Raw genomic sequence first — 12,418 nt, forward strand, 5'->3', positions numbered from 1 at the left:
TAGACGCTTTAGCGTCTGAAACCCGGACTACCTGCTAGCCGCTAAGAAGCTGGGGTTTCTGGACTTAGGCGCTAAAGCGTCTGAAACCCGACTACCTGCTAGCCGCTAAGTAGCCGAGGTTTCTGGACTTAGACGCTAAACCGAAGCGTGGCAAGCGGCGGCGGTACGCGTCCTACGACCTTTTCATACCCCCACTCTCCACGTCCGCATGGAGTTGATTTTATAAAGTGTGGCGAGTGGACACCTTCACAGCTATCCACGTCCCCTCGCGGGCTTCACAGGTGTCCGCGTCCCCTTTGCTGCGCTCGCCACGCTTCGGGCTTGGTGGCTCGCTGCGCTAGCCACAATTTATACAATCAACTCCACACTGACGTGGATAGTGGGGGGATGAAAAGGTTGTAGGACGCGTACCGCTGCGCTCGCCATGCTTCGGGTTGGCACGGATAGTGGTGCTGTTTCAGAAACACATTCACACCTGCACACTCATACACCTGAGACAGTAATGACGACATTTTTGGTAACTGTTAACTAGTTTTTAGTTAAAATTTTACTTGTGAGAACTGAGGATAAAAATGATTCAAAGAACATGTAGGTAATCAACGTAAAGAACAGTCCAATATTAGTTTAAAAAGTCATGATTGGTGAGAGGAATAGGAAGGAGCTTGTGTGTCGTCACCGCCACCACTTGCAGAGGAGTCGGCCGGCTCGGCGCTGTCATCATCCTTCTCGACCAGGGGGAGCAGGATTAGAGCATGAAGGATGCGTTTGAAGGGGTCCTGGGCACCTAAACTCTGCCTCCGCATGAACTCCTGGAGGTACGAGTCCAGGTGATGGCGCGCGGTCCCCCTTTGGCGCTTATTGCGCCACTTACAGCTGCCCCACCGGCGCTCTATGTTTTGGGTGTGCACCCCAGTGTCCGGGTCAATGAATACTTGTGGTTGACCTTCCCATGCAGGTAACCGGCCTGCTCGAGCTGCTAAGTGTTGTACGCCCTCCAACAGTCTGTGTAGACGGTGGTGCCCGGTTCAACATGGGCCTCAATGGCAGCGATCAAGGTGGCCGCTCCACCGCAGTCATGAAGCACTGCCCGGTCTCCCTGGAGATGCCCCCGAACGTCACACGTTACTCTTCCTCTTCGTATAGAGGCTCTCGTCCACCTCCACGATGTGACCCGGGCCTCCGATCCGCTGCTGAGGTCCAGCAGGTCCACCGTGCAGGCATCCCTCATGAGGTTGTTATACTGGACGGCAGTTTTTTGGGCGATGTTGAGCTGCCGATCACAAAACTTAATGCTGGTCAGCTCTTCCGCCCAGCAATAGAGGATCAGGGTCACGAAGCGGAGGTGAGACCCCCGGAACCACTGCGCGGACCTCACACTCACCTTCTTGCGGCAGCTGCGAATGTGGCAGCGCCACATGCGCTCTTTGACGCTCAGCCTCATTGGGTGGCCATTGGGGCAGGTCTGGGTCTGCGGCAGGAACTGTCGGGCCTGCAAAAAAAAGCAACCGCCTCCTCTTCCGTCTGCGGCAGACTAAACAGCGTCAGACGCTCCATCGCCATAGTCGGGTTCGCCACTGCCATTATACACCTCCGTCTCTCACACAGTGCTACTACTGACTGACTACGCTAACTGCGTAGCGCTCTGACTGACTACGTTACGATGTCCGCGTGGGGCTAAGCATCAGACTGTGCGCGCGAAGTGCCGGGAGTGTGAATTCAGATGCTAAAAGCGCCTAAAATGTTAGTGTCTACATTGGGGTCACCCCCTTTGGTAGCCGTGTGCCAGGGTGTGTAGTTTAGAAGCCCCGTTTGTGTCCTGTTTACACGCTACATTTCATTACATTATAGCTAGAGTGGCACGCGAGCCTCTGGCAGGCTGCCAAGTTTCAGAGACAGAGTGTGCGCGCGGCGGCGCCGTGAAACTACACAAGTACTGGTTTCTCAGCTTCTGCTATAAGGAGATTTTATTGAAGTGGATGTTGGGTGATTTAATACTACAGTATTCAAACAATTTTATTAAGCTGGGTACACACTAGAGCAGGCATTCCCAACCACGGTCCTCAAGGCACACCACCAGTGCAGGTTTTGTAGATATCCAGGCTTGAGCACAGGTGACTTAATTAGTATCTGAGGGATTCTGATTAAACATCTGTGCTGAAGCCTGGATATCACTAAAACCTGCACTGTTGGTGTGCCTTGAGGACTGTGGTTGGGAATGCCTGCACTAGAGCATGGGTCTTCAAACTGTGGCCCTCCAGATGTTGTGAAACTACATGTTTCAACATGCATTGCCACATTTTTTCCTATAAGAGCATGCCAAAACGGTCAGGGAATGCTGGGACATGTAGTTCCACAACATCTGGAAGGCCACAGGTTGAAGGCCTGTGCACTAGAGCAGGGCTGGGCAATTGCGGCCCTCCAGATGTTGATGAACTACACATCCCAGGATGCTTTGCATTAGTTTTGCTATGTGGCCATGCTGAAACTGATGCAAGGCATGCTGGGATGTGTAGTTCATCACCTGGAGGGACGCAATTGCCCAGCCCTGCACTAGAGGATACAGTGTGTACACACTGTCCAGTCTTGCAAAACGATCTAATAAGTGGCCATGTCCAGGAGTGTGCTATCGTTGGCAATCTGTTTGAGCTGCATGTATGGACAACAGAGTATGGTGTGGTATGACCAGCAGGAGCGTGCACATAGGGGGTTATTGTTTACTCCTGGCAAATTCCTTCTTAAATGGACAAAACCATGTGCACTGCAGGGGGCAGATGTAAAATGTGCAGAGAGAATTGGATTTGGGTGAGTTATTTTGTTTCTGTGCAGGAAAAATACAGACTGTTTATTTTTACTTTGCAATATAGAACTCACTTTGAAGTAAAACCCCACCCAATCAACTCTCTACATATGTAACCTCTACCCCACCTGCAGTGCACATGGTTTTGTCCATCTAAGAAGGAATTTGCCAGAAGGAGTGAACCAGAATAACCCCATAGGTGTACACACTATACTAGTGGTAGCCAACTCCAGTCCTCGAGAGCTACCAACAGATCACGTTTTCCAGCCCACCTTGCTGCTGCACAGGTGCACTCATTACTCACTGACATATTTGAAAAGATCCACAGTTGGAGCTAATTACTTTTCTTGTGAGTCTGTGAGGAGACCTGGAAAACATTAACTGTTTGTAGCTCTCGAACTGAAGTTGGCTACCCCAGCACTATACCAGTGAGGGCTAACCTTTTCAGCTTGGTGTATTGAAAATCGTAAAAAGGTGTAGCCTTCCTCGAGTTGTGTGTCACTTAAAGAAATATCAATAACTTTGTGACCTTTGCACACACCGTGATGCCCATTATACATATGCCACACACCGTGATGCTCCATTATACATATGCCACACACCGTGATGCTCCATTATACATATGCCATACACCGTGATGCCCTTTACACATGCCATACACCGTCATGCCCCATTATACATGTGCCACACACAGTCATGCCCCATTATACATGTGCCACACGCACACACCGCCATGCCCCATTATACATGTGCCACACGCACACACCGCCATGCCTCATTATACATGTGCCACACGCACACACCGCCATGCCCCATTATACATGTGCCACACGCACACACCGCCATGCCCCATTATACATGTGCCACACGCACACACCGCCATGCCCCATTATACATGTGCCACACGCACACACCGCCATGCCCCATTATACATGTGCCACACGCACACACCGCCATGCCCCATTATACATGTGCCACACGCACACACCGCCATGCCCCATTATAAATCTGAGTCAATGTGAAAGAGCAAGAAATAATAATAATTTAAGGCTGCACTAATACAGTGTCTGTCAAAAAAAGGCAGCTACCGGTGCCAATAGAAGCAATGAATAGTGTGGCGTTCGGAGCATGCAGAGTTTTCAGCAGAGCCCATGTGTGGCAAAGGTGTCTAACCTTTCAAATTGGATGCCGGAGCCCAGTCCTCGCCCAAAGCTCCTCTGGTAGCCTCTGTTGATCAGGTGGCAGGACTCAGCGGCAGGAGGCAGGTCTTTAGTCCCCAGCACATGCCCGACTACAGCAGCGGAGGTGGATTAGAGCGGGAGCTAGCTCTGCTCCCTTTAGCGGACAGGTGACGCCCCCTCTAGTCAGCGACGGCGCAGCATGTATGCTGGCTTAGCCGCTTAACTTCCTATCCGCACACCGGTTGGTCAGCATGTTTGTCACTCAAAGTGCCTTGGCGTGTCACGAGTGACAGGCGTGTCATAGGTTAGCCATCACTGCACTATGCAATGTGAACGATTTATTATGCTTCACATTGTAACAATAAATTGTCCATAAAATCACATAGTATGTACCCAGCTTTAGAATAGCGGAATATACTAAACTGGCTACATGAGTAACTTTTTTTTTTTATTATTATTTGTAGATCATGAACTTTAGAACCAAAGTATAAAAAGTGTTCTATTTTATCCTATTGTTACATGCTTGGTACATGTAATATAAGTTTATGACAGTCTTTCCCTATACTCAGTGTTTGCATATGAAAATGCAGTGTTCTCCCCAGAAAATGTTTCCCATCGGGTGGCATCAAGAAGTAGCCGGGTCCTCACAATAAATAAATTTGGGGTGCTGCACTGTCAGAGGAGTGTTTATAGCACCGCCTATTGGTACTCATTGCAGTTATAAGAAAAGTCTCTCGGCCCACAACACCAAACCTACATGCTTGATGCCTGGGATTGCACGGGCTGTCCTGGAAAATTTTCAGGCATACCACTCATATCAAGGTGTGCACCAGTGGTGCCTGCAGCTGTACACCACTGGCGCAGCACCTGTCAGGGCACCTCCTCTTCCCTCACCGGTCTTCTACGGCGATCATACGCTGGAGCTCCCCTGGGATTTTCAGGGGGGACTCGGGAGAGATGTTCAGGCGCATGAGTCCTCCCAAACATCCCTGAGTCTGCCGTATGTAGTCACTGCTGTGACTGACAGCTGGGGCAGAGGAGCTCCGGCGTACAAACGCCAGAGCAGAGGTTATGGGGGGTACCCGGACACTAGGCTACGCTCTGGGATTTACTGGGGCAGGACAAACCTGTCCTAGTAGGTTTGCCCTGCCACAGCAAAACACACCGCTCAAGGGGTTAATGGCAGGGGTTGCAGGGTCTTTGCCAGAGGGGATTATCCCTCCTCACCGCGCCGGAGAGAGGGAGCCCCAGGCAGATGAGATGGGAGACACCACGTCGGAGAGAGGCTATTTCAAAACTTGTGCAGGCTCGCGAGCCAATCAGGAGCCGCCACTGCAGCTCCTGATTAGCTGCAGGGCGCGAGTTCCGATTTGGCTCGTGACTGAGCCAGCACAAGTTTTGAAATAGCCGCAGAACTGCCACTGGATTGTCCATTGCTCTTCCCAAAGATTTTTTTTTTTAGTGAGTAGAGGGTTGTGCAGAGTATGGATATGTGTATATATACTATATGTATATACTGTTCTTATTGCTATGGCAATGAATATGCAAACAGATACGTGTAACTGACATTTCTTAATTTAATGAAATGTGTTTTTATTTAAATAAACTGTAAATGAATAATGAATTGTCCTGGAATAATTCACAGGAAGACCTGCGCAGTATCACTATGAAGGACCATTGCGGAATTTAGTGTACAATCAAAAATCGTATACAATCGCATGCGATTGTATAAGATGTAATACAATCAAAATCGGGGGCGCTGTGCTAGGAAACAAGTACCAAATGGTGTTTTCACTGGGGGAATGCTGGGCGGCAGGGTGCACCTTGCCGTTTGGAGCACCTTAAAAAAATGCTGCAGAGTAAACTGGAATGGTTGTACTGTCGTTCCACCCTGGTCGCACGGTTTGAACTTTTTTTTTTTGTAATTTTGCACCGACTACTAAATTATAATTTTCTTTTACATTTTCTATTGTGTTTCCACTTGTGTGGATTGTTATGTTTTTTATTTGTAATCCTACTGATGATCTTTGCCTTTTTCCTGTAGAAGTATTTTCCTTTGTGTTATTATGTTCACCACATGTTACGTCTTATTAAAGGTGTTTAATGATTAACTTGCTCATTTTTAGGATCTAGTTCGTTCTCATTATTATTTGAGTGGTTTTTTATGAGTGTATGTATATATATATATATATATATATATATATATATATATATATATATATATATATATATATATGTGTGTGTATATGTATATATGTGTGTGTGTGTGTGTGTGTGTGTGTATATGTATATATGTGTGTGTGTGTGTATATGTATATATATATATATATTTGTACATACATATGAATATTTATATAAACCTATTCTAATGTAATGGCTTATATATTTTAGGTTCTGGAGAGATCTACCTGATTTTCCTCGACTTCAAAAGAACGCACAATTGTAAGTAAAAACTTGCATTGCATAACCAGCACAGCCAATGCTAGAAAGTCACATTACACTTGAATTGATTTCTGTCTATGTCTATATTAAAATATTTGTGTACATCGGACCAACTTTCTTCTTACTAACCATCTTGACTTTCCGAGTACAACAATGCCTTATCAACTTTTTCATCTGACCATGAAACCAGTCAACTCATCTCTAACATGCGATGTCACAGAAGTAGGTGTACAGTATCTGACAGTTTTGAATAAATGTGGGTATTTTATCTAAAGATAACAAAACAAAACCTTTTGCATGTTAACTTATTTATACACTTGGTGCTTTTTTTTCAGTTAGACTTAACACACATCAAAATAGGGGAGATTGGTTTTAGCTAAGGGAAATCCACTTTTCATCTCAATACTGCAAGGTTTATGGAGTTGCAGGTCTCTGTTCGCCAGACTTTTTTAGAACAATTGGTGATACAGAAAGCGGACAGCGTTTAGTTAGTAGATCAGAGTAACAGATTGCTCTAGTATTGTATTATGTTAGGTATAAACTTGACGAATACTTCAGTGAACCCACCATTACGTCAGCTGATCAGCTGATCCCGGTAAGTATACACACTTGTGAATTGGCCACTTTATATGTCGCTGCCAGCCATGCAGCTGGGCAGGCATTTGAATTTGCTCACCTATCTGTGAGGCTGGCCCTCACATTAAGTTTCCAGGCAGTTACTGATCGCACAATATATCACCCATAGGCTTTATTGCATAGGTGACGCAATGTTTGTGACAGTCTGTCAATATATCTGCCATTCACTTGAAACGCCGATATATGGGCCAGTGTGTACCCACCATCATTGATCAGCCAGCAATGATGGGAATCCTTTTTGTTCTACTAAAATCCAGTGCATGTCTATGGAGGGATCGTATCTGAAACCTGATATGATCGATAAAATGGACTCATGGGTCAACAGGGCAATAGATAAATGGGCGGAGGAACTCTCATGGGGTCTCAAAGAAACCGCTCTGTCAGAATTTTTTTTTTTTTTTGTAGAACATATTAGGGAATCCGCAATCTATCTGGGAGAGGCCTTGGGGTATTGTGACTGTAGAATCTTAAGATATCGGCGTCTGGTACTACAGCCAAGGTACTATTTGGCTCCGTTCTTGCTAAGCAGAAGCAGATATTAAAAAGGCAGAGTCCTTTTCTTACACAGGGTACACTTTGTGAGTCTGAGTTTGACAAACTGATCTCCAAGGCGACTGGTGGTAAGTCCACCTTTTTACCTTCAGCTACTACCGCCCCCAAAGGAATGTTCATTGGCGGTCCTTTCAGGGTTTCTTTAAATTCAGGGGCAGACCTTTACAAAGGTACAAACCTTTAAAGGTCATAAGGTGCCCATAGACGTCCCGATGCGGGCGGTGCGATCTGTGCTTTGAGGTGCGCACTCCCGCGGCCACCTCATCGCACAGTACAAAAAGTATGTACTGCACATACTTTATGTACTTGCTTTTCATCACATTGCATGCACCACGCGCGCATCGGGACGTGTATGGGCACCTATAGAGGTAGAGGTTCCTCATCATCCTCCACTGCAACATCCCTTCAGACGTTAAGTCCGCAGACAAACCAGTGGCATGACTGGCATCTGACCCACCTGGGGGTCCCCAGAGTAATGGATTTCAATGCCATGTGGTTTAAAAATTGCAAGGACAACTGGGTTCAGCAGATTGTTTTCCACGGATACAAGTTAGAGTTTGCGTTTCAACCTCAGGACTCAACTGTTTTGTCATAAAAAGAAACAGGTTATTTTAACAGCTATACATAGACCATTAGTGGCTGGTGGCAGGCATATCTCCACATCCCCATTTGGAGTGTGCATCAAAGGTTTCACAGATTTGCAGTCCAGGATCTTCAGTACCAGTTCAGAGCTCTCCCATTTTGGCCTGTCATCGACCCCATGGGTAATCACTAAAATCATGGCCTGTGAGGTATCTGAGCTACGTCTACTAGGGATTACGATAATCGCATACCTAGATGATCTCCTCACAGCTCCTTCACGGGAAAAGATAATACAAGATGCCTTTCTAGGCATATGATTTTCTTTTTCAGCATGGATGGATAATAAACTTCCCAACTGTTGCCGCCCCAAAGACTGCTGGTCCTAGGTAGACCAGAAGGTTATCCTGCCACTGGACAGGATTCTCTCCTTATAGGACTTGGTTCAACAGGTGTTGCTGCCCCAAAAGGTCTTCTTTCGCTGGCATTTGGCCCTACTTCCGAAGTCCAAACGTGTCTGAAGGGTGTCTTATGACTTCAACGGCCTTGTATGGCTTCTATGGGATTTGTCCTTGGTCCTATAATCCCTCAGTTGGATATGTCCCCAATGTATGAAGACTGCAGTGTCCCCTGGTTGTTGAAGGAGATAACCGGGATTTGGTACTCACTGATAACTCCCATTTCTCTGATTCCATAGGGGACACTGCACGCCCACCCAGCGCTGTTCTTTCTGGTGTGTCGTGAATGCCTTGGTTGTTGTGACTCTATGCTGCTTCTAGTTTGGTCCTGTACTGTTTTCTCCTGCTCCTCCTACTCTGGAGATTCTCTAGTCTCTTTTCTCCTCTCTACAGTTTTGTAAGCCTGACATCTCAGACTGACATAGAGGGGAAGGCACCTGCCTTTTTGTAAAAATGTTTTATAAAGTGGCAACGCCTGTCACCTGTATCACCAATGCATGAAGACTGTGGTGTCCTCTGTGTGCTTGGAGAAATGGAATTATTGGTAAGGACCAAATTCCTGTTTTTGCTACAAACGCAGATCTGTAGTACATAAGTGTGAAAATTGCCTAGCAAAACTTTTTATTAAACCCTTTGGGGGGTATTCAATGTCAGGGGCACGGCTGTCGCGCTAGCTTGACAGCCGTGCCCCTGTCCCGTTCTCGCTTTGCTTTGCTTGGCTTGAGCTTGGCGGTCGGGATTCAATGTACCGAGCGTCAAGAAAGGGGTGTGGCCGTGGGCTGAGGGCGGAAATAGACGAGTTTCGGCTGGAAGCTCACCTATTTCAGGCTTTTTTCGGCAGAACGAGCCCGACAGCTTGTGATGTCGGGCTCGTTCTGCCGAGAACCCCTGTTCAATGCTGTCGGAGAAGCTCTTAAAAGAAAATAATAAAAGTTACGTTTTATTCTTTATTGGTGCACCGACATAGGACATTCTTTTCTTCTCTTGTTTTTGTCAAATCATCTTGTCCGAGGTAGCACACCCCCACACATGTTATGATCATTCCAGTGTATTAAAATCCAGGGGGTCCACCCTATATACCCATGTGTCTTGTGCGACCTACCACATCCCTTTGCATAGCATTGAATAGGGCCCCACAGCCATCTACCCCGTCGGGAGATGGCTGCGGGAGCATGACAAACATTGAATAAACACCTTTGAGTGCCAAAATTGCTTTGAGAAATCCTCAAATTATTCGTTAAAGCCAGCGACATTCACAGCGACTTTTTTTGGGTGCAATATTCTACTAAATTCCAATTACTGGCCTTCTACTAAAAACAGTTGCTGTGAGATGCTGAAATTTTTAGCGGATATTTTAGGATTGCTCACAGCAATGTTGGCATGCTTTGGATTAAGTCCCAACAAATGCTTAAACACAAAAAAGCACCTTTTTTTTTTTTTATGCAGTGCTAAGAGGAATCTGCACCAGAATTATGGTTATGAAGCGCAGTGATGGTCTAAATCAGGGGTAGCCAACTCCAGTCCTCGAGAGCTACCAACAGTTCATGTTTTCCAGGTCTCACAGAATCACAAGTGAGGTAATTGGCTCCACCTGTGGATCATTTATAATGTGTCAGTCAGTAATGAGTGCACCTGCGTCCCAGCTAGGTAATCTAGAAAATGTGAACTGTTGGTAGCTCTCGAGGACGGGAGTTGGCTGCCACTGGTCTAAATCGTGCTGAGCCAGCAGAGGTGATGGGCATTTTTATCTGTCACCCCCACTTGTGAATATATGACCTCAATCTGTGTTTTTTGCTTCATATAGTTATAGAAATCATGGTATTCCGAACCATCACACACTTGCTCTATAGTGACCTCCAGTGGATTTCAAGTAGGTGTTCAGCTTGTTTCATTTACTAATAAATGATTTTCCTCGACCCTTACCCCTGCAAATTATCCCAGCCTATTTCTTAATGTAATTCATTTAAAGCACTTTGCTAAATTCTTGCATATGATAAAATTGTTTGTTATATCCTTGCGCATGTTAGAGAATTTTATGCAGCGCATATATACCTTTCCCAGTGAAACTTATACCGTGTATTTCTTATGTTGCGGACTAGTGTTACTATTTAATAAGAAATATATTCCCGAAAATAGAATACTTTAAACTGGCCCCTGTGGAGTTAATTCAATAAACTGCAGCTGGATCCCTACAGAGACCATCAATCAAGACACTGCAGCATCACCGCTCACCCTCCCGGAAAGATGTAAAAGCCCTGGCCTCCTTGTCCTGTCGCACTTTCACACTGTCCGAATAAATGGCGGTGGGGGTGGAGTCTTCTATCTAAAGAAAACTCTATATGCATGTGGGTGAGAAGTTTGAAGTATCACCTTTGCGTACACAGGGTGCTGTTGATGTCCGGCTGCATAGCATGATGTCAAAGATACCTTTATGGGCATAGGGGTCAGAATTATTAAGTAAGTTCAGATTTTATTATACGTGGTAATTTTACCTTCAGTCCTGCTATATTCACCTAAGAAACCATTATGTGCACGTGTAGTAGAAATATTAATTGTGGTATCAAAAGGTGCAGCAACCGAGCTGCCTGTTTTATTGTCTACAAGCAATTTACCTTCACAGTGCTACTTTTTGTTAAATTTCCCCTTTTAGATATATATTCCCCTCTCAGTCAATGTTCCCTCTAATTTTACGAAGGCTGTGTGCGGCCAAAGATTTTGGCTGTGCAACTTTGGAAGGAAATTTACATTTTTGCGCGTCACTTATATATAACTGGAAAATGACGTTCAGCATTTGTGTTAACTTTACTTCAAAATGAAATTAAACATTCAAAACACAGCACACAATGTAGTTAATGGGTGAAACGCATATTAATTGAGTCCGCAACTGCAAAAAGGGACCACTGCTGCTTTGTGCGCTCTGTTGTAATGTCTGTGCGTACGCTCGACAAGTTGTGTGTGCTCGCACAGCTTAGAGGGAACACTGCTCTCAGTATTTTTGTGGAGTGTGAAAGGGAAATAGAGCACCTGTAGATCCTACAATACTGTACAAGATGCATACTCCTAAAATAGGACGCGAGTCAAACTCAAACCCATGAATCCAGTGGTGTAACCATTATGTAGTGTTCCCGCTAGGCTGTTTTAGCGGGGCGCTGCGCCCTGCCCCTCTCGCAGCGCCCCGCTTAAACAGCCTCACGGGGAAGACGGCGATGCCCGGCGCTTCCCCGGCAGCATAGTGGCTTCGGAGGGGCCGGTCCCACCCCCGTTGATGACGATGGCGGTCGGGCCCGCCCCCTTTCATGACGCCGGCGGCCCGGGCACGCCCCTTTCATGACACCGGCAGCCCGGGCACGCCCCCAGCTGTGGCCCGGTCCGCCCCCCGGCGCTCTGCCCAGTCTCCATCCTAGAGTGAACACTACATTATGTATTATAATGGCTCTCCCACATAATGTAGGCTAATCCTAATTTGGTTGGTGGCATGACAAGGACATTTTTCAGCTCTGACCTTGGGCCTAATTGCCGATGCGTGTGGATGAGGCTCCTATCTGCACAAGACTCACTATGGAGTCTTGTGCCATGTTGGGTGCACTATGACTGCAGATTTGAAGGGAATGATCTCATCTGTGGTTGTTTGTGGTGGGGAGGAGGCTGCAATAGGTTCAGTTTCCAAAAAATAGAGACTTGCTGCCTCCTCCATTTTGGTGTAGTAAGGAGACCAGGATCTCTGCCAGAAGATGGAGATTTCCTGATAATTGCATCAGTGGATCGCTGATGCT

The 12,418-nt window shown here is 46.3% G+C and overlaps 1 protein-coding gene across 3 annotated transcripts in view; it reads left to right on the top strand.

The window, feature by feature from the left end:
- The window catches only part of ZNF644 (zinc finger protein 644), a 63,475-nt gene that overhangs the window by 20,036 nt on the left and 31,021 nt on the right, over positions 1–12,418 (top strand). For all 3 annotated transcript variants that reach the window (XM_083157128.1, XM_083157130.1, XM_083157129.1), the window contains exon 2: positions 6,370–6,420. The gene's annotated coding sequence lies outside the window, so the exon portion shown is untranslated. The remainder of the gene's footprint in view (positions 1–6,369; positions 6,421–12,418) is intronic.

The sequence above is a fragment of the Crinia signifera genome, chromosome 8 (genome assembly GCF_055691185.1).
Source record: "Crinia signifera chromosome 8, ASM5569118v1, whole genome shotgun sequence".
Taxonomy (NCBI): Eukaryota; Metazoa; Chordata; class Amphibia; order Anura; family Myobatrachidae; genus Crinia; species Crinia signifera.